A 21211-nucleotide genomic window follows, 5' to 3' on the forward strand; every position below is an offset into this window, starting at 1 on the left:
AAAGATGGGGAATCTTTGGCCACCATGGTCTTTTGAAGCAAAGATGCTGGCAGAGAGGCCATGCCAAGCAATCAGCTGGGCAGAATGCTGAGGCTGGAAGAGCTAAAAGGTGCCTACAACATTCCAAAGCATCTCATTAACGGGGCTCAGGATATTTTGGAGTTAAGACACAGATTTACCCTTTGCCCTTCCTCAGATTCGTTGTGAAACTATGGGGCAGTTTGGGTGACAGCCTGGCTCTTGCTTGCTGACTACCTAACGCGCTCTGGGACTTGAGAGAGGCCACGCCTACTGCCCGGCCTAAGAGGCGGGGTCGGCAGGACTGGGCGGGGCCTGAAGGGGAAGGACCGGGTTTTGAGGGGTGGAGAGAACGAATAAGGAGGCGGGGCCTGAAGGGAAGGCTCGGAGCTGATGGGCGGGGCCTGAGGGGAGCGGCGGGTCTGAGGGGGATGGAGCAGGCTAGCAGGGCGGGGCTTAGGAGGCGGGAATGGCGCTGGTTGGGCGGGGCCTGAGAGGAGCGGCGGGCCTGAGGGGGCAGGACAGGCTAGACCTGCCCGACAAGAGGGGCGGAGCCGGCGGGTTGGGGTGGGGGAGAGCGGGCGCGCTGGGATATGGGGAGGGGCGGGGCCTGAGGACGGGGCGGGGCGGGGTGGCGCGGCGCGGCACGCGCACTACCAGCCGCCTGGCCCTGCTGCTGCAACGCCGGTGGCGCAGGCAAAGGAGCAGCTGCAGCCGCGAGTCCTTAAATAGCATCGCGACCCGGCGCGGGGCAGTTGGTGGACTGCAGTGACAGCCGCCTACAGGGCTGCCGGGGCAGCGGAGGAGGTGAGTGCGTCAGCTACGAGGAGGGGCCGCGTGCCGGCCAAGGCGACCCTAGCCGGGCCGACACTGGAGAGCCGCCCCGCGCGGCTCTGCGGGACGTTCCGCTTTTCCGGCCTGGCCTCCGCGGCCTCACATCCCTCGGCATCGGGAGGCTCCGGGACCGCCCGGGCGGCCGCCGCTTCCGGTGCCCGAGCAGGGTTCCCCGCGGGCCGTGCGCGCGCGGCTGGTGCACCGCGGAGTCTGGGCGCGCCTCGCAGCACCGGTCTCTGGCTGGGGTGGCGGAGCCCTGCCCGGCTCAGGTGCGGAGAGGTGGTCCTGCCGGCTGGGGACCCGGGTGTCTCCGCCACCTTATCCCTCGTGCCCCTGAGGCAGGGGTTGTGAGGTGCGCTCGCACCGCGCGTGGAGACGGACTGTCCCGGTGCAGCTCTGTGACGTGCCCCTGCGCCGAGCGTTCGAGGAGGGTCAGAGGCAGCGCCCGGAGCCCGATGTCATAAGTAGAAATTCTCGCGGTGTCTCCAAGAAGAGCGCCCACAGCCACTGCACACAGCAGTGATGGAGTCATTGATTTTAGGCAATCTGGCTTTTAAATTTTTTTCAAATTAGGGAACAAAAATGGTATTGATCACCTTGAAGCGGAGACAGCGAATGCTGATTGAGGACTTGAAAGAACACGTGGATTAGATCTAGAAACAGAAGCTCCATCTAATCAGTGCGTTATGCCAGGGCTTGCAGACCATCTTTCCACTCCACCCAAGCTCGTGGTCATGGAGCCTAGTTAAGAATGGCCATTAAGAACATGTCTTGCCGAGACATTTAAGCTTCTTGGGAAGTGAGTATTCCCTATAGGACTTGACATTTGCTTATGTTTCTGGTACACGTTTCAACATGTAATCTGTAGTTATCCCAATGAGAATTATTAGCATAACCCAAACAAACAAAACACATCCAAACGCTTCTAGTTGTTCTGGTTCTCTTCATGTGTCGGTGACTGCGAAGCCCACCTAAACTTAAAAGTTTGAACCTGTGGTCTGCAATGGGCTGGCTTGAGAACACAGAAGAGCCAAAAGGAACCAACCACTTGGAGCAACACGGTGAGGCGTGATAAGGGCAGTAAACAAACAGGGCCAGATCTTAGGAGATGTTCTTGTAGCTTCATCTGAGAAATCCCTTCTTGGTGTGAGGCTGGTTCTTCTGTGAAAGGCCTGCCTTGAGGTGAAAATGCATCATGTGACTAGTGAAGGAAAACTCATAGCAACACACTTTATCAACTCACCTCTTCTTCAACAGCCGAACTTAAAACAAACATACAAACAGAGCTCACCTCCCCACCCACGATTATAAGCGTTTGGACACATTTCCTTCCTGTGTCTGTTATTTACATTTTGTCCGTGTTTTATTGTCTTGACAACCTGACTGAAATCTCTGGGCCTTACTAGTTTTGACATTTAACACATGCCATGTGACAAATGCAGGTAGGGGCAGGGTGTCTATTTATACCGTACAGGTCCTTTTTCAGCTCTCTCTAGATGTTCTGAGCTAAGGGAGGAATAATTAAGTGCAAACCAGCGTGCCACAGTGTGGTGAGTTAATGCCTTTAGCACACTTTGAGGTTTGATGTGGCTACCTAGTGCAGTGTGGGTCTGTATTTAGCATAGGGGTCTGGGGAAAGATCAGGTGGTTTTGTCATTTACATATTTACATGGAGAGATTTTTGTCTTTCTCCCTGTGGCTTTTTCTTTTTCTTTTCTCTTTTTTTGCTAAGCTGTGGGATGACTACAGTAGGTTCTACTGTTTATACTTAGTCATTTCAGAGGGTCATGTTGTTTGTAAGATCAGTTTCATTTGTTGGATAAGCTCACCATTGCTTCTTTGCATGCACCATCTCTTCTGACTGAATTCTATTTGAGCTACACCTTTAGAAATGTTTTATGGACAGTCTTATTTATATGATGCAGCGTAATCGGCCGTCGCTCGCTTTAAGGCAGCTTGCAACTGGGGGTTTGCCAAAGCCTCTTTAATTAAGCCTGACTGTTTGGCCCCGCTAGATTAAGGTGCCTGAGTTTTCAGTGAAGGTCTTTGGTCCAAATTGGGCAAACACTTTAGGGTCGTGGTGTACCTTTGCCATTGTTGCCTGGAGGATGGATCTCCTCAGAGCTAATCTGAAGCCGTTGTGCTTGAGGTGAGGTTTCAGCATCCTAGTTTTTCGAGGGGCTTCTGAGAACGTTCAAGAAGCGCAAGCCCTGCGAAGTCGAAGCTGGACTTGATGAGCTAGACAGGAGAGGCAGTTTTGCCGGTGTTTGTGAGAGTACTCTGAGATGATAGAATGCTGGATGTCACGCCAAAGAAATTTTAGTTTGTGTGATCCTGGGGCGTAGGTAATATGGACAAGGGACAGAAAACTATCTCATGAACGAGCTGTGCGGATTCTTCTGCTTTGTCCTGCTGCTTATGATTTCTTAGCTGTCGGAGGCAGTAGGATTCTGTCAGTTGTAGCCTTTGTGGAAGCAAGGTGAGGAGGCCAGAGGGTTGCAATCAAGTGGTCCTTTTCTTGTTCCTGACTGCCTAGGAGGGATGTCACTTTCACCTGGAGGTATGTGAGGCCTGGATTCCCTTAGGATGGGGGGGGGGGGCTGCTGGAGAGCAATATATGTCCTATGTCCTAAATCTGAGATTTCAAAACCAGTGGCTGGGTTCACATAGGAGCCTGGGTTCGTTCTCTTTATGGATTATTTGCTAGTCTTCAAGTAGTAAGTAAAAATGTGGGAGCTGTCTAAATAGCTAAATCAAAGTGTAGTTTTACTTTTTCATATTATGAAAGTAATATATATATATATACACATATATATATGGGGGGATATACACACACAGAGACACACATTTGTTATTAAACAAGGACATACAAAAACTAAAAGCCTTGAAGAAATTACATCTGGGTTCATTTTCTTCCAGTTTTATGAACAAACTTAAATTTTTTTTTTTAAACTTTAGAACCTGTCCTGGAACTAGCTCTGTAGACCAGGCTGGCCTCGTACTTAAAGATCTGCCTGCCTCCGCCTCCTGAGTGTTAGGAGTCAAGGCGTGCGCCACCGCTGCCTGGCAGAAAAGTAATTTTAAGGCATATGTTGTCATTTGAAGTTGAACATTTTGACTTTTTTTTAATTAACCTTTATTTTTATTTTATGTGTATGGATAATCTGCCTGCATGCATGTTGTGCAGTGTCTGCAGATTTCTAGAAGTTATAGAAGGCGGCTTTGGATCTCTGGGGACTGCCTTGCGGATGCTGGGAATCAAACCCAGATCCTCTGGTAGAGCAACCTGTGCTTATAAGTGCCAAGCCATCTTTCCAGCCAGACAAGTCATTTTAAACCCCCCAAATCGGTTACACAGTGACCTTCCCCTTGGATGTGTGTTATTTTGAATAGGACTACTTTTAACTTACTCATTACTCTCTCTTTGTTGATTTCAGAACAGTTTATTTTACCAAGCTCTTTTCTCTAGTTTAACATATTCATGTTTAAAATAAGACATTTTCTTTCATTAAAAACTCTCATGGTTTTATAACTGATTTGAAAATTATGAATGAATGGGTTTTAATGGGCTTTCAGGTTCATGTATTTTAGTGGGAACTGTTGAAATAAGGATTTCATGCTTCAAAAGATGAATGGGAAGAAGCGAGTGCATCAGAAAAGTGTGCTTTGCCTTTCAGACTGTTTCCCCATTTGGGGTGCGACTTCTGATAAACGTATTATCTACCCATTCGCAGGGCTATGGCTGCCGTAGAAATTGGCACTCTCCACTCGGGGTTGTCGTAGGAGACATGTCTGGAGCCATGAGGCTAGAACACCGTTGATTAAGCAGAGTTAAGGAAAGCTGAAGCAGGGCTGGACTCTCCCTTTAGGCTCAGCTGTCAGTCCGCAGAGCAGGACCAGTTTAGGGACAGGAGTGGTGACAATACCAGCCAGTAGAATCGGATGTTAATTCATTGGTTTCCCAGCAGTTCTGGGAGGCGCGTCCTAGGCTCTGACACTGGTTCTCATCCTTCCTAATGCTGCGACCCTTTAATACAGTTCCTCATGTGGTGGTCACCCCCAACCATAGCAATATTTTTGTTACTACTTTCATAGCTGTAATTTTGCTGCTGTTATGCATTGTAATGTAAATATCTGATATGCAGGATGTCTGATACGCAAGCCCTATGAAGGGCTGTTCTACTTCCCCACCCACAAAGGGCTCTCGACTCAGAGGTTGAGAACTGCCACTCGGTGACATGTAGAGATTAAGTTGCTCAAGGCAGGATTTGAGCCTAGGCTGCTGCCTGGCTTTGGGGCCCGTGTTCTCGAATGCTTCCCGCGCATGTCTCTTTGGAGCTAGGATCCTCAGGTCTGGGAAGTTCTACTCTACTCATCTAGTAACAAAGCAAGCCAGGTTCTCGCTTTCTGTCTCATTTACCCTCAGCTGTGAATGTTCTCCTCCTCACACGGAGGTTCCCAGAGGTAACAGCTTGTTTCAGCACAGTGTAGTACATGACCGAGATCATTGACTTCATAGCTCTGACTTTCTGGAGACCTGAAAAGTAATTAAAAATTGAAAATCCTCTGCCTTTGAACTAGGTCTTGGAAGCCTAGCGCACAGCCGGGGATGCGTGATCAATGCAGAGTGTTGGAGACTGCAGTTGGAACTGGTCCTTAGCGGAACACAGCTGGTGGAGCCCAGCACTCTGATAAGAGATTCACCTCTCTGTAACACATGGGTTTGCTCTCGGCTGTGTATTTGGGGAGCACTTTTATCCGCTTCTTGGCACAGTGCGGTGGTAAGGTTGAAAACGTAACAGACGAGAGAATGGAATCCTCTGTCTTCGGAGCTTGCAGGCACTGTGGTATTGCCCGATGATTTTGCGTCTCTCCCGGTTAAAGTACAGAGCTAGCAGCCGTGGGCTCAATATAACAGGGCTGCCGTGGATGAAGGCAGGTGTGATGAGCAGTGGTAGAACCATGCACGGTCACTTCTGTCTCTTGACACCCCAGTGTCCCTTCAGACAATCCCCGGCCTCTGAAATAGCCTGGCTTCTCATCTCACTGGTGCGGTCCCTGTGGCCGCAGCAGTAGGAAGGGAGACAAGGTTACACAACCTGCCTTCTCCTCTGGCCAATGTCTGGCCCCTAGTGTTGTCTTTGACTCAGTGTCCTAAGACTCAGTCAGCCAGCGAGTTTCTATTTATTGTAATCTACTCTCTGCCCAACACTTCCCAGCATGCACCTGTATTCTTCTTACATTCTTAGTAAGCTCACAGTCTGCTATCCCCCGTGTTGACAGAAAATGCCCTTTTTAAGAAGAAAACTAAGAAGAAACAAATCTGAACACGACAGCACCTGTAATTCCAATGCTTGGGAGGCTGAGGCAGGAGAATCACTGTTACTTGGAGGTCAGGCTGGGCTACATAGTGAGTTTCAGGATAGCCTGGACTAGATAATGAGACCCCATCTCAAAAATGAGAAATAAAAAAAGGTGATGTTGGTTAAAAAAGGAGGTTTTTCTGAAGCAGATGTCCAGGGCAAAAACCATCACAAAGTCTTTAGTTAACCTCTCAAGGGCTTCTACAGCCTGGCTCTGGTGTGCTGTTTTCTCTGCCTGTCTCAGAGCCCCGTGAATTGGGACACTGGGACAAGACACTAGGCACGTGGGATTGGAGGCTCTGCAACCTAGGACTCCGTTCAGTTGTCCAGATACCTGAGCTGCTAGCCTGTATCCTGGAAGGAGGCGTAGGCGTAGGCACAGGCCTTGAAAACCCTGTGTCTGTATCTCCATGGGTCTTCCTATATTGTTGATCATTTTCTCCACCTTTTCCTCAGAGAGCTGTTGCTCAGTGGTACCTAATATGACTCTGTTTTCAGACTCTCATTCATTGGAACCTTGGGTTCTCCGACAAGCAGCAGGGATGCCACAGCAACCAAGGTGGTGGCTAAAATGTTGACATATGTCTATACCAGTTAAAAATGGCTTAGTTTCAAGTGTCCCAACCCCTAGTTCAGAAACTGGAATCTCTTTCAGTGGCTGTTTAATATGTTGTAAGCCTTCTGCCTCTGACTTGCAAACTTCATGGTATGGGTGTGTATCTTTCCTCCTCATCCGAGCATTTCAACCATTCTGTGTCCTCTACTGTGACCTCTAGGTAAGAAGGGGACTTGGTCACTGTCATTTCTATATTTTCAGAAATGTTCCTGGGCCCTGGAATGGCCCATAGAAGCAAGGTATTGGCCTTGACTTGTGTCCCCAAACCCAGTCCGTGGGCACGGTCTGCTTATTCTCCTGTACTCTCAGAACAATAGCACCCAGCTAGTGGGCACCTGGTCCTTGCTTTGATTCTTAGTGCCACCAACCACCTAGAGTCTGCCTCCTCCAGCGTAGACAGTGAAGGCTTTTAGTTAAAACAAAAAAACAAACAAACAGAAAAGAGGATGGAGGTGCTGGGAAGAAAGGGATAGCTCTGACCCAATCCTTCCTACACAGAAATAGTCACGGCTCCCCACAGTCAGGCCCCAGGTCTCTTTTTAAGCTTGTCTGTTGGGGGCCTCTGTAGCATGGCTTCAGCATTTCATACTGTGCCTTACCCCAATAGTCCCTTCATAGTGTCTTGATTGATCAAAACTGGGAGGCATAAGCAATAATGGAGAGGGTACCTGAATGGCCTTGCCCTGTAGTCAGATTGATGGCTATCTTAAATGTCACCATAGAACCTTCATCCAGTAACTGATGGAAGCAGAGACAGAGACCCACAGCGGAGCACTAGACTGAGCTCCAAAGTTCAATCAAAAAGTGGGAGGAGTGAGAATACGAGCAAAGAGGTCAAGACCATGATGGGGACACCCACGGAAACAGCTTACTTGAGCTAATGAGAGCCCTGGAACCAGCATAGGACCAAACTAGGCCCTCTGAATGTGGGTGACAGTTGTATGGCTGGCTCAAACTGTGGGACCACTGGCAGTGAGGACAGGATTTATCCCTACTGCTTGTACTGACTTTTTGGAACCCATTTTCTTTGGAGGGATACCTTGCTCAGCCTAGATATAGTGGGGAGGGCCTTGGTCCTCCCTCAAAGCAATGTGCTAGACCTTGTTGTCTTCCCATGGGAAGCCTTACCCTCTCTGAGGAGTGGATGGGGGTGGGTTGGAGGGAAGGTGAAGGGGACAAGAAGGGAGGGGGTGGGAAGGAACTGGGGAACTGAGATTGGTATGTAAAATGAGAAAAGAGGGTTTTTTGTTTTTTTTTTTTAAAAAAAACTAATAATAATAATTTAAAAAATGGCCCCTGATAATAAGACTCATTATCTACTCTGCTAAAGTAGATTTTAGCAATTAGGATCAAGGAGTTGAAAATCTGTGGACCCAAATGCATGTTTCCTGGAGGTGAACTTTGGGTGTAAGAACACAGCTAAAGGGTTTCTTTCCTGTAGTTCAGCGGGCATGAGAAACAGGTGGTTCTGGGCTTCTCAGGATGTGAGAGGAGATTAGTGTCGAATTCTAGATAATCTTGCATAACTGTACCAGAGCCGGCACTTACCTGGTATTCCCACTTTAAAGGTGTGCCTTGTTTCCCTGCCAGGAGAACATTGGTCAAATAGGTCTCTGTTCCTTCTGTGGGACATTGTACCTCAGGCAATCTGTGAGGCATCCTGGCATGTGGAGCTGACAGGGACCTCTCAGCTCCACAGGGCACCCGGAGAGGACAGATCCAAAATCCAGAGGGTATAACTGAGCAGTCCAGAGCCCTGGGCTAGCCTCGGAAGACAATGCCAGTCTGGTGTTCTTTTATGACATGACCTGGAGATGAATTCAGGGATGCAGAGTGTAAGCAAGGTAAGGATCCTTGGCATTGGAGCTAAGGCTGAAGCTATAGGGTTCCCAACCCAGGACAGATTTCCTCAAGCATGGCCAGCCTCTGAGGTTGGCATGACTCTGTGTCCTTAATTCTCCTTGTTCCAGACCAGCCAGCCTAGTCTTGTGGCCTGGTGACAGTCTCCAGCATACCTCTTTCCATCAGCAGGTGATGGTGGGTGTCTTTATCCCGTATATTGTGGTCCCTTTTGCAGGCTTTTAGATGTGGCAGGCATTCAGGGGCTTATGTATATTTGCCCACAGGAAGGAACTGGTGGCAGCTCTGACAGAAACAGGTGAACCTTGCCAGGCAGTTGCCAGAGTGGATGGTGTCTGATAAGGGTTGCGTTCACTCTTGGTTGGGGAGCAGCTAGAACATGTGTTAGGATGCAAGATGGAAATATTAAGAATATTATAGACTCTTTTTAGTCTTTCTTTAAATCCAGATTTGATTCATGGCTACAGAATATTTTGGGGAATATTTTGAGTATGGTTGATGAATGAAAGCAGGTGTGTCTATCCGTCACTTAGTGGGATGGTAGAAGAATTGAAAACCAGAAAGTTGTCTCCTCTGCTGCCAGCTTGGCAGTTGAGCTCCAAGGACCACCTTTTAAACGGTGACTCAGTTCAGCCGAGGGGGAAATAAACTGAAGCTTCTCTCTGGAACTAGGTTCTGAGCTGTGTCAGAATGCGCGTCTGACTTCAGGGGAGTTAGGAAAAGCCAGAGTGCTTGGATTTTGCCCTGTAGATGTGGTGGTGTGCAAGCCTCCATGAGACAGATCCTTTACTTTCTCTGTGGTTTACAGCCGTCTCCCGAGGCTTGGGCTGCCTTGGTATATAGTGGGGGGGGGCCGGGGGGGGCGGGGTGGAGGTCAATGCATATTTGCCGGTTGAGTCGTTGCGTGGACATTAAATACTGTGCTGGATCGGCTGCTTCAGGTCAACATTGAACTTGGCTCCCTCTGTTTAGGTCTTTGGGCTGTTGGCAGGATGCGTTACATGTGCCAGTTCGGCTTACCGCCACCCGACACACAGTTTCGGCACCTATAGAGTCAGAGGCCTGTTAGCACCTCAGCGTGTCTCCTGAACGACAGGATATGGAACTTGCTTTAAAATATATATGTATATATTTTTTTAAAAAGAGCATAATAAAACAGTATTAGCAAAATGTTAGCTGTGATTGAAGCTGACTGGAGGATATAGGTACCTGGTAATTTTATTGTACTATGTGGACTTTTGAATAGATCGGGAACTTTTGTAGCATGAATTTAAACTGGGAATGTAAAGATCCCAAACTAATGTAGCTTGTTTACTCCAAGCAGGTAACATCCAAACTTGGCATTTAGTTTTGTTTTTTTTTTTCCCTGTCCTTTAAATAGTAAGCCATTGTTCTGTAATCTTCCGTAACTTAGATTTTTTTTCTGTGTTTAGCTTCTCTAAGCCAGTCACCTCTTACGGTTACCTGAACTCTGTAATTTTAGCTAGTGTCCTATGGTGTCACAGATCCCTCTCATGCCTCCCCATACAATGAGCAAAGTCTTGCTTAATCTGTTCTCTGTTTCACCTGTTGCTTTTTCCAGCACCGCTCAGTGTCTTCCACAAAGACACAGGGGTCCATGTTCTTTAAAGGTCTATTCCCTTCCCAGCTTTAAAATACTTTAAAGATTCCGTTTGTTTCTGCTTTGTAAGTTACCCGTTGAGGTCTGTTAATCTTCAAGGGTGACTTCCCTGACCTTGTGAGTGGCTGTTCTTCCCCCGGTGGGAGTCCGTATTTGTATTCAGTTGGCAACTCACACTGTGTTGGGCTATGCCATTTCTCTAGCTGACCGTTCCTCTGAAGCCTTGTTCTATTTTAAGGGGTGTGAGTAACCCTACCCAACGTGTGCCCTCTTGAGCCTTCTTATCCAGGTCACTGCTATTTGATAGCTGTGACCTCTGAGTTGCTGGGCCTTGTGGGCTCCTTGAGGACAAGGGCTGAGTCTATTCTCTCTCCCATCCTGACCTAGGCCCCCTGCAAGGACATGGCTGTCTCTGTAAACTAAGCACTCCGGGGTGAAGATGAGCCTCCAGTAGCTATTCCATAACCGGCTGACAGAAATAGTGACCTAGGAGAGAAATCCAGTCTCCTGGTCACTGAGGCTGCCATTTCCTAGCCTGCCCCTAACTGCCTCTTGCAAGGCTCCTGCTCCCTCCTTGCTCCCCACATGGTCTGGTTTTCATGGCACTCTCCCTCCCCCTACCTGTCTTTGACTGTTTAGATTTGGCTCAGTTCCACCTTGGCCTCTGCACAGCCCTCTGGTGGCCTCCAGCCTATACATAGAGTGTTTTCTCCCCTCCAGATGCCTGCAGCCAAAAAGCCCTACCACTTTCTTCCTTTCTACCCTGAGGTTATCTGCAGTGATCTGCTGTATGGTTAGCTCCTGCAGGTGCCTTTGCCTTCACTATTCTCCTGAACTTGCGGAAGGTGGAGGAAACATTGCTAGGGCTTAATCCTCCTGGCAGTGACCTTCTGTTTGCAAAGGGCTAATGAAAAAATTTTATTTCCCTCCAATGTGCAGGGTATTGTTTGGTTTGCAGTGAGGCCCTCTCTGAAAGGACACTTGCGTGGAAGTTGCTTGGAGGGCTGGCGAGGGCCTGCGCCAGGGCCCAGCTCAGGACAGACAGGGAAGGCTTAGCTGTGTTTTCTGGAAGAGCTTTATAGCCCATCTGTCACTCCTTAATAGGGCGGGTTACCAGTCTAAAGCCTTGTGTAGCAGCTGGAAAATACATAAATACAAAAGAACATTAACCAACCTGAGCCTGGCCGTATCTTATTTATCCTGAGAATTGATTGAGCATACAGTTACTGATTGATATGACAAATTTTGTGTTATGCATTTATAATTAAAAAGCTGGTGGGGGAGTCAAATGTAAAGCATAATAAAATAATAATGTTTAAGTACTATGTTCTACTATATATTACTTAATACTTAAGAATAATACTTAAGGGAGTTGGAGAGATGGCTCAGAGGTTAAGAGCACTGGCTGCTCTTCCAAAGGTCCCGAGTTCAATTCCCAGCAACCACATGGTGGCTCACAACCATCTGTAATGAGATCTGGTGCCCTCTTCTGGCCTGTAGGCACACATGCAAACAGAACACTATATACAGAATAAACAAATCTTTAAAAAATAATAATACTTAAACACCAAGTTCTATGGCCTATTACCATAGAACTGCTAGATTTTTATGTTTTATTTTTCTTCATAGGTTGTAGGGTGTGTGTGTGTGTGTCTGTGTATCTCTTTGTGTCTGTGTGTGTATGTAAGTGACTACCTATGTCCACAGAGGGCAGAGGTGGTGTGTGTCTGTGTGCCTGTATGTGAGTATGTGCAGCTGACTGCCAGTGTCCACAGAGGCCCAGAGGGATATGTGTGTGTGTGCATGCATGTGTGTGTTTGTGTGTATGTGTACATGTGTGTGTTTGTGTGTGATTATGTACAGGTGGCTGCCAATGTCCGCAGAGTCCAGAGGTGTGTATTTGTGTGTGTGTGTGTGTTTGTGTCTCTGTGTGATTATGTATAAGTGGCTGCTGATTCCTCAGAGGGCAGAGGTGTGGTATTGTGTGTGTGTGTGTGTGTGTGTGGGGGGGTGGGAGGGGGGGAGGTGTGTGTATGTGTATAAGTATATACAGGTGGATGATGATACAAAAGAGGCAACAGATGCCACAGAGGGAAGAGGGCGGGTGTACGTGTGCGTGCGTGTGTGTGCGTGCGTGCGTGTGTGTGTGTGTGTGTTTAGATGGCTGCTTATGTCCACATAGGGCAGTGACATTGGATCCTAGTGATGCTGGAGTTCCAGGTGGTGCTGGGAACAGAACTTGATATGTTCTTGATCACAGAGCCATCTCTCCAGCTCAGAATTGGTGGCTTTAAGGTTTTCCTCCAGTACCTGTTACCTGGGGTTTCAAGGTGTAGGTGGAAACCTCTTGATTTGATCTTGGTGACAGGAAGACTCCACCATCTTTTCATCTTGCAGGGGCCCCCATGGCCTTCTTGACACAAAGAGAAGCAATTTCCTGCCATTCCCATTCCTTCCTTTGTGCGTACTATAAAGCTCGCGCTGGCAGAGGCCCTGCTCCTGAGCACACAGCTCGTCTGGGCACAGTCAGTACCTGGAATGGGATGCTTTTGCATTTGAGCCCAGGATTCTTGCCACGTTTCTGTGCTGTGTAATTCCCTAGTCACTACTGGACAATATGGGCTCTGGGCAGAATACCCAAAGGGACCTCGATGATTGCCTAGGTCCCCTTCTGAAACACAGGGACCTTCCCTCCTCCTCTTCAGGCCCTCAGTGAAGATGCTTGTTACCTACCTGGGATCCAGCCCTGGCTGTGGTAAGAGGCAGGGAGTCCCTTCACTGGTAAGTTGTTCTCCCTTCTCAGGGTGGAGTTCCTTACCTATGATTTCCTTTGTAAAGTGGAGGGTCTATCCTTGTGGGTTATTTTCGTAGCCAGGGGAGTTTTATTTTCTCCTCTACCTGCTTTGGTAGCAGGCTGTACTTATGTTGCCCAACATGGTGAGACCGTGATGTCATCCTCCTCAACCTCCAGTCTCGTAGACGTAGCGAGGACTCATCCTTGGATCAGGTATCATCTGATGTAACATCTCTGTCAGATGCAGCTGATGACAGGAAGTTTGACTTCAGAAGCCTCTTCTGTCTGCTTCCTTAGGAAGAGTTAGGTGTCTACCCATTCTGTCCACTGGAGCTGACTGACTGAGGCAGCCCCTTCTGTCCAAGTCCGTTTTCTTCCCTAGCCTTCGTCGGTAAGCATGCCTGCTTTGTTAAGATGTCTGTGCAGAAATAGGACGGTGTTAAGTCAATTAATATTCTACTATCTTATTAGCTTATGGTAATTATATGTAATGGGTTTATTATGATACTGTTATACATGTATGTAATATGTTGTAATTGTAGCCACCCCTCCTACCCTCTTTGTCTCCTTCCCGCTCCCTTTAATCCCCTTCTTCTTCCCAACTAGCCCTTCTCGTATTGTGCTGTGTGTTCCTGACCCAGTGAGTTCCATTAGTATCGTTTACAGGAAATGTGGTTTGTTTACAAGAGCCTGAGCGCCTCACTGAAGGCAATACCACTGATGAAAACACCCCCTGTCAGATGTTATTCATCTATGTATTAAATAAATATGAGGACAAATGGAATAATCCTGCTTCCCTTAGGGATCTTCTTCAGTCCATCTGACTCAGGTTTAACCTGCTGTCCTACATAAAGGCCTTCACATGACCTAGGCGTCTTCCTTAGGAGTCCCCAGACAGACAGATCTTTGTGTCTGTGTGGGCAGGGAGGGGGCAGAGAGCTAGATGTTGTGTTGGCGCTGTGACTGACATGTGCTCCGGGGAATGCTGGACAGGTCCACTAGCCAGAGGGCTGCCCACCCAGCCTTCTCAGTGTCTGGAGGATGCTCTCCTCACCACCGCCCTGTACTGCTCAAGCTCCAGGGTGGGAAGCCCAGTGTTTCTCTGGTTTGCCGGATGCTGTTTTCTCATAGAAAACTCACCTGGTGCGGCACCCTGGGAGCCTCCCTTCTTCCTTGCTCATGGAATCTGTGCTGCTGTGGGCAGCCTTGCCCGTCTTAAGCCGATGAGGAAGTCCCCTCCCCTATATGCCCTAGGACTGTTCTGTTGGTGCTGACTAACTTCTCAGGAAGCGAAATGGTTGGAGAACTAGAAAACGGCGTGGGAGTGGGCAGGAGGACACGTTTATGCAGACTCCAGCTGCTCCGGATCACCGGGCCCATGGAACTTACTCTCTGCCATAGGGACATGAGACTCTGCAGATGGGAGGAAGAGGAGGCCTGCTGAAGTTTGGGAACACCTTGGACAGCTCTGTCCTGTTCAGAGTCACTGTCTGTAAGTGTCTCTTCCAGGGGGTGACAGTAAGTCCATAGTAAGCATCTCAGAGGGTCGCTTACTCCGCGGGAAATACTCAGTAAATAAGTCCTGTTTTGGTCTGGGCTCTATGTGAAGCACCAAGGTAGGAGCAGAAGAAACTACAGCGAGTGCCACCGACCAGGAGTGTAGAGCAGGAAGTACCAAGTACCTCTCAAAGGCCACAGAAGAAGTATCCTGGAGCTCACTTTAGGATGAGCTATTCATCAGTGAGGCCATGCTGTAAGAATTTGTTAGAGAAAGTGCCCTCTGGCCTGTTCGGGTAGGATTTGGACATCAGGAAACAGGCCTCCCTGGGGAAGGGAGCCAGTGACGAAAGGAGGTTCAGAGCAGGCCCAGGCTGGAGGGGAGGTTTTCTTTAGGAAAGGCTGGGAGGGTGGGTAAAGGGCAGGGACATGTGCTCAGAGGGGAAACTGAGGCAGCAGTACACTGTGGCACCTGCTCCTGTGTTGTTGCTGTCCGTGGACGAAGGCTTCGGGGACCACCTCCCAGTCTCAGACTCTGGCGTTGTCGCCAGCTCACTTTTCATCAGGCCCCAGAACTCAGCTCTCCAATGCCTTATCCTTTATCGCCAGTTGTTTACCAAATCTCTGCTTTTTATAAATCATTTAGAATTTTCCTTTGGTCAGAGTTAGCCTTTGAGCTGTTGAGAAGTGAGCAGTGCCTAGTGGCACTGAGTTGAGTTGTGCAAGCGTCACCACTGTCAGCCCCACACTTTTCGTGGCCCCATACAAACCCCTGCAGCTGTTGGGCAACATCGCCCGTCTCCCTACCCTGCTCCCAGCCCCCCCGCCCCCCCATGACCTCTGTTCTACTTTCTGTCCGCAGTTCACCGATCCCGCATGCCTCATGTAGATCAGATCACGTTCGTCCTTTCCTTTGGCCTATTTCACTTAGATGGGTGTTTGCTACACTCGTTCATATCACCTCTGTTGTGCTGTTTTCCTGATTTTCTTCAAAAGGCTGAATGCTCATCTGTTGTATGCACACCACAGCCTGCTTATTCCTTCATCTGAGATGGGCATTTGGGTTCAGACACTGGCTTTTAAAGTGTTGTGTATGAAGGCTTTTTGTCATTAGCATCATGACCTCCCACCCCTGCCTGGCTTCTAGTTCCTTCACCTGGGTCACAGCTCTGACCACTCAGAAGTCCAGAACCTTGACTTCAGCCGGGGTTTTGACTACGCATCTTCTCTTGAGTGGAACAGGAGCAGGGGATGTCCTGTTCTTTGGATTTTTGGCAATAACCACCTCATGCAGTAAAGAAAGGCCATGATGAAGATCACCTTTAGCCTTGTGTGTAATTGCATAGTCTGGGGCTCGATACGCTCACTGTAAGTTCTCAGCAGGCACTTGACTCTTAGTGGTGGAGCTTGGGCATGGAGAGATGGCTCAGTGGTTCATAGCACACACTGGCTGCTCTTCCAGAGGCCCCCAGGTTGGTTCCCAGCACCCACATGATGGCTCCAATGGCTCAAGGCATGTACATGGCCCACATACCTCCATGCAGACAGACAGGCAGAACACTCATACACATAAAATAAAAATAATAAATTTTTAAAAATCATGACTCAGCTGATGTCCCCGAATACCTTCCTTCCCCTCTCCTAGCCACTTTAACTCTGTCAGTTGGTTCCAGATTCATCTGTCAGTAGCATTAGACCTAACTAGGGAGTTGCTTCTTATTGTCTTGTCTCTGTCCCCCCCACCCTTTTAAGGGTCGTGCAGCTTCCCTTCAGGCCCACTGTCTCTTGTGCAGCTGCCTTGATTTACCCTCTTGTGTTTGTGTTCCAAGTCTCAAGAGCAGGTCTGAGTTTTTCTCAGTTTGCCTAATGGTTTCTCTAAGTAGGAAGTGATTCTGTACTTGATTCCAAGGGCAGGGTTCCCTCCAGTCCCTTCCTCAGTCTTCATGTGAGAAACCCATCCGTGCTCTCGTGTGAGGTGTACGGCCAGCCATCTGAGCGCTGACAGGTAGAGCAAACACCTGCTCCTGACGCCAGTCTTGGGATCTTGTCAAATAATGGATGGGCTGTTTGTAATGCATAGAAAAATAACACATGCTAGCTAATTCCTTTTTGGTGTTTGACCTTCCGAAGAGAAATGTTGACTATTGCTGTAAGAGGCTTTGAACATCACTTTAAAGCAATCAAGGTTATAAATATGGATCCATAATCAAATGTATTCCTGTAACCTGGGGGGGGGTAGTGATAAAATGCATACATGATTTCAAAATCATTCAATTAAAGTAAGTTAAATTCAAGAGAAGAATATGAAGATACTTCACAGAAAACTGTGGAACCCAAAAAGGTGGTCTGAAAAGATGCCTCAGAGCTGGGCATGGTGGTATAGTTGTAAAGTTCCAGAACTCTGCTAGGGAGGCTGAGGCAGGAGGATTGAGGCCAGCCTGGCTATATAGCAAGATCCTCTATGATAGATAGATAGATAGATAGATAGATAGATAGATAGATAGATAGATAGATAGATAGATAGATAGATAGACAGGCAGATAAACAAGCCTATGTAGTATTTCCAAAGTAATTTAGTTTGCCACTTGGCTTATTTATATATGATTTTAATGAATATGGAGATTATTATGAACAGATGTTTGATCAGTCCCATCCGCATCTCTAAAATTTTATCTTTTCAAGTTAATGTACTATATTTGGGAGATTTTATTGGGGGTATTGCATATGTGATTGTTGTGACCTACAGCCTACTATTATGGCCTTTACTCTTACTGGATAAAATAAGTACCTCGTTGTATTTGAGCACCTCATTGTATTTGCTTTTAAATGTTTTGTGTGTTCAGTTCTTCCTCTGAGAACTTTGGGTGGAATGGGCAAGAAGCCTGAGTATAGAAGTACTCAGCTTGACTCCGGCATTTCATAAATCAAGTTTTTAAAAGCAAGACATCTCTGTTTTGTTTCTCCTTTTAAACCCTTCCTGGAAATTAACTTGTTCATCCACGGGATCAGTCGTTTAAATGAAAATGAAAGCCCCATTGGTCTAAGGCGCATTATACTTGGTTGAGAGGAAAAGCCCTAACGTGGTGTGTGACAATGATGGATGTTCTGTGGATCCCATTATCTTTGTGCATAGGATCCCAGGGTCACCCAAGTAGTCCTCTGGGTTGATGGAATGGGCCAAAAGAACTGAGCATGTCGGAGATTCCTATGGTATGGCATTTGGCCAGCAGCCCCTGCCTCCCCTCTGCTGGCGACTCTTCTTGTCTCTCGGGGCATTGGTTCCTAGGCTGTGGCTTAAACAAATCTAGCTTTAGGTGGTGTGCCAGGCCGGGTTACGGAGCACGACTCCAGTGACTCCGGAGTGCCAGACTGAAAGAGCAGCAAATGGCCTTGCTGCCACTTTCTTGTTCCTCCTGGGGCCTGGGCTCTGCCCAGCTAGTACAGGACAAAGGGGGCACTTTCAGCCCTGTAAATAGCTTCTTGTGTTAGGGGAAGGAGGTGGGGCAGGGAATGGCAGCATCGTGCCAGCTTGGCTTGCTGCATTAAGGAAAGATGTCAGGACTTCTCAATTCGCTGCTGCTGTCAGGCAAGTGTGCAATTTGTGTGGGTTTGTTTGAGGTCTGCATTCCTAGTAGAGCATTCCATCAAACTGCTGTTACTCATATTGGCGGAAGCTCGAGGAACGGCGGAAGGAGAAAAACACAAGGCTCTAGATCACTTGGAGAGAATAAAATGCTACTGTAAGTAAAAAGAATTTTACTTTGCAGAATTGCAGGCACTTGTGCACGTGTGCACTTGTGTGTGTTTGTGTGTGTGTGTGTGTGTATTCACCCTCAGTGTCCCTAAGGGGAATGATGCCCTTGTGGGTCACCTCTGGCTCTGAACTATTTTTTTTTTTTATAATGCAAACACAAGAGTCACCTTTGTGTACAGTGGGCACGGAACCCACTTGCAGAGGCCAGGGAGACAGGATCAGTGGTAGGTAGCATTTATGTAAGACACGGAGAGTTCACATGGGCTTCAGATTTGGGGTTCTCCTAACACCAAGCCAGAAGGACCCTTCTGTCCTGTTCTCATAGTTCCTAACTTCGAGCAGCTAAAGGGGTCTGGAAGTCCGTGTGCAGCTAACCATGTATGTGTTCTCAGAGAGCAGGTCGGGGCAGCCAAGATGAAGAGCCATTCATATGACTTGGGTTTAGAGTCAGATTAGTGTCTCATTCTGACAGACACCCCAGAGAAGCCTTTTTCTATTTCTGGCTCTGGTTTTCCTCAGGGTCATTTTACTATTGTGGTGTTCTAGTGAGATGCAGAATATGACAAACTCCCTGCAGCTCTAAGTACAGCTAAATGGTGATTCTGTTCAAAGCTTGGGCAGAGGGTGCTGGTGTCTCTGGGTTTTGACAGTTGTGCTACCCAGTTTTCATTGTTGCCCTGTGTTGCCTGTCTCTGCCCACATGTACCTAGGCATCCTCCACTCTTGCCATTTGCTCTGTTTGTAAGCCTCTCCTCGACTAGTAGTGTCCTGTCACTGCTGCTTGACTCTAGTGCTGGCAGCGTTTCAGACAAGCCAGCTGAACAAACCCTTTTTTAAAATATCTCGGTTTGCCATCTACTGTATTTCTGTATGCTACATGTATGTGGGGTCCAGAACAAGGTAAAGTCCCCTGGGGCTGGAGATATAGGTGGTAGTGAGCTGCCCAGTGTGGGAGCTGGAGAACTGAACTTAGGTCCTCTAGAAGAGCAGTTAGTGCTCTTAACTGCTGAGCCAGCAGCAGCAGCAGCGCACACAATTTCTGTAAGCAGAGAAGGAGAGGTACGCAGGAACATCTGCAGCCAAAGGAGCAGCTGGCCGTGAGCAAGTCTGTGTTTTCTACACTGAGACATGTATCTTCCTAAGACTTTAAGCCAACTGAATCATGTTATTAGCAGATAGCCATGTGATGTATGTGCCTGAGCTAAAAGTTCTGCTAGATGCTGATATGAAAATTTGTTTTTGAAAACAAATCCTAGAGAATTCCCAACAGAATACCATTGACTTAAGAACACAATGTGTCTTTTAGTTTTAACCACTTATTAGGAAGTGTTCAAAACCTATCGAGGACTGAATCTTAAATATGGTAGCTATCGTCATAGAACGGCCATTTACAGTGTCTCATTTCGTTTATCTGTAAGCCTACCTCCATGTTTAAAATATCTGACTACCTTTTCCTTAACAGCATTGAACTGAAGGAAGAAAGGTTTATAATGCTACCAGTGAATTTGGGTGGATTTAAATGCTTAGCATTACAGATCAGCACCTAATACCATGTTCTTGCATACATGCTATTAATATATGAGTCTCAGAAGATTTTTAAAACGTTTTTCTTCCCAGCCTTATTAAACTTTCTTTGCACGATGCACTCTCTATCTTGGCTGCCACTGCTTAAAATAGATAAGTTAGTCCCCTGTGTGTGCCTCTGTTTGTTTAGAGATGAATTGGTAGTCTCACTCAAGGATGTAATTCTGCTATATTCAACTCCTATAAATCCACACAATCTAGATGTTATGAAAATTACTCCCCAGACATTGAGGAGAGAAGAGGGCAAGGGATGGATAATGCTTCTTCAGACTCCAAATGGTGAAGGGCAGTGAAGACAAGTGGAATAGAATGATTGGAAGTGAGGCAGATTTGCATGTTAGATCAGGAAGATGGTGTGTATTCCAAGCTATAATACTGTTTGTGCAGTCTCAGTGACCGCTGCCAATAGGACCTGGGCCTGATTTTATCTGCTTATCCTGAAGTCTCAGCGTAGGCACTATTTCTCAGAAGGGCCCTTCTCGATGCCCAGTGGACTTTGCTCATTCCATTCTGTCCCTCATTAGATGGTTAACCCATTGAAAGGCTGACTTGGTCCTTTGCCCTGTCTTCCCAGGTCCTAGCACAGTGGCACAGCCTGGGTGCTCAGATATGCAGGACAGGACAAGCTCAGCTCCTATGGATACATTGAGAACAAATACTCTCCGAGTGTATTTTGGTATCTTTCTCTCTGAGCTGTCTCATGGTGGTTAGACACACAACCCTGTATCTTATACTTCATTTCAGTGGTTGGAGAAAAAAAAAAAAACTTATCCATTGTCTTTTTTTTTTTATTGGGAAGCTGAGCAAAATGAAAACAGTGTCTGTTTGAAGAACTGCCCCTGGCAGCAACGCTCACTGATGCTGGTCCCTGCCCATGGGTGGAGCAGTGGGGTGACTTACTGCTAGCTCCTCATTGGCCCATCCTCCACCCTCTGTTCCCCTGAGAAGTCAAGTATGGATTGTGTCTGCTAGTTACCTTTAGCCCAGTGGGCAGCAGGGTAGGACTTGGCGTGTGACTAATGCCCTGAAAGACCTTGGCAGGCCTGGTAAGCAGCCGCCAAGCTGCCCTGGCCCCCACCCCACCCCCATCCTCACTGCCCTTTTCTGATTCCGCTGTGGTGTGTCACCTAGCAGTCAGCTGTCCATGGCACAGATGGTGAGTAGGCACGACTGCTTTCTTTCCAGAATGAAAACCTGAAGACTCTTGCCTATCTGTTCTTTCTTTGCTGTCATGTTAACCTAGAGATCTGTGTGTAGGTGCGTGCGTGCG

At 47.7% G+C, this 21211-nt stretch overlaps 1 protein-coding gene across 5 annotated transcripts in view; it reads left to right on the plus strand.

Annotated features, from left to right (window-relative positions):
• Positions 1-665: 665 nt before the first annotated feature.
• Positions 666-21211, plus strand: part of Acsl1 (acyl-CoA synthetase long chain family member 1) — a 70132-nt gene continuing 49586 nt past the window's right edge. The window contains exon 1 of one of the 5 annotated variants that reach the window (XM_005362582.3): positions 666-825. The gene's annotated coding sequence lies outside the window, so the exon portion shown is untranslated. Of the gene's footprint in view, positions 826-1632; positions 1652-18262; positions 18344-20946; positions 21199-21211 lie in introns of those variants that run through there. The other 4 variants (XM_005362583.3, XM_013352027.2, XM_013352026.2 and 1 more) reach the window with 4 other exon arrangements.

This window comes from Microtus ochrogaster, linkage group LG7_11 (assembly GCF_000317375.1).
Source record: "Microtus ochrogaster isolate Prairie Vole_2 linkage group LG7_11, MicOch1.0, whole genome shotgun sequence".
In the NCBI taxonomy this organism is placed as follows: domain Eukaryota; kingdom Metazoa; phylum Chordata; class Mammalia; order Rodentia; family Cricetidae; genus Microtus; species Microtus ochrogaster.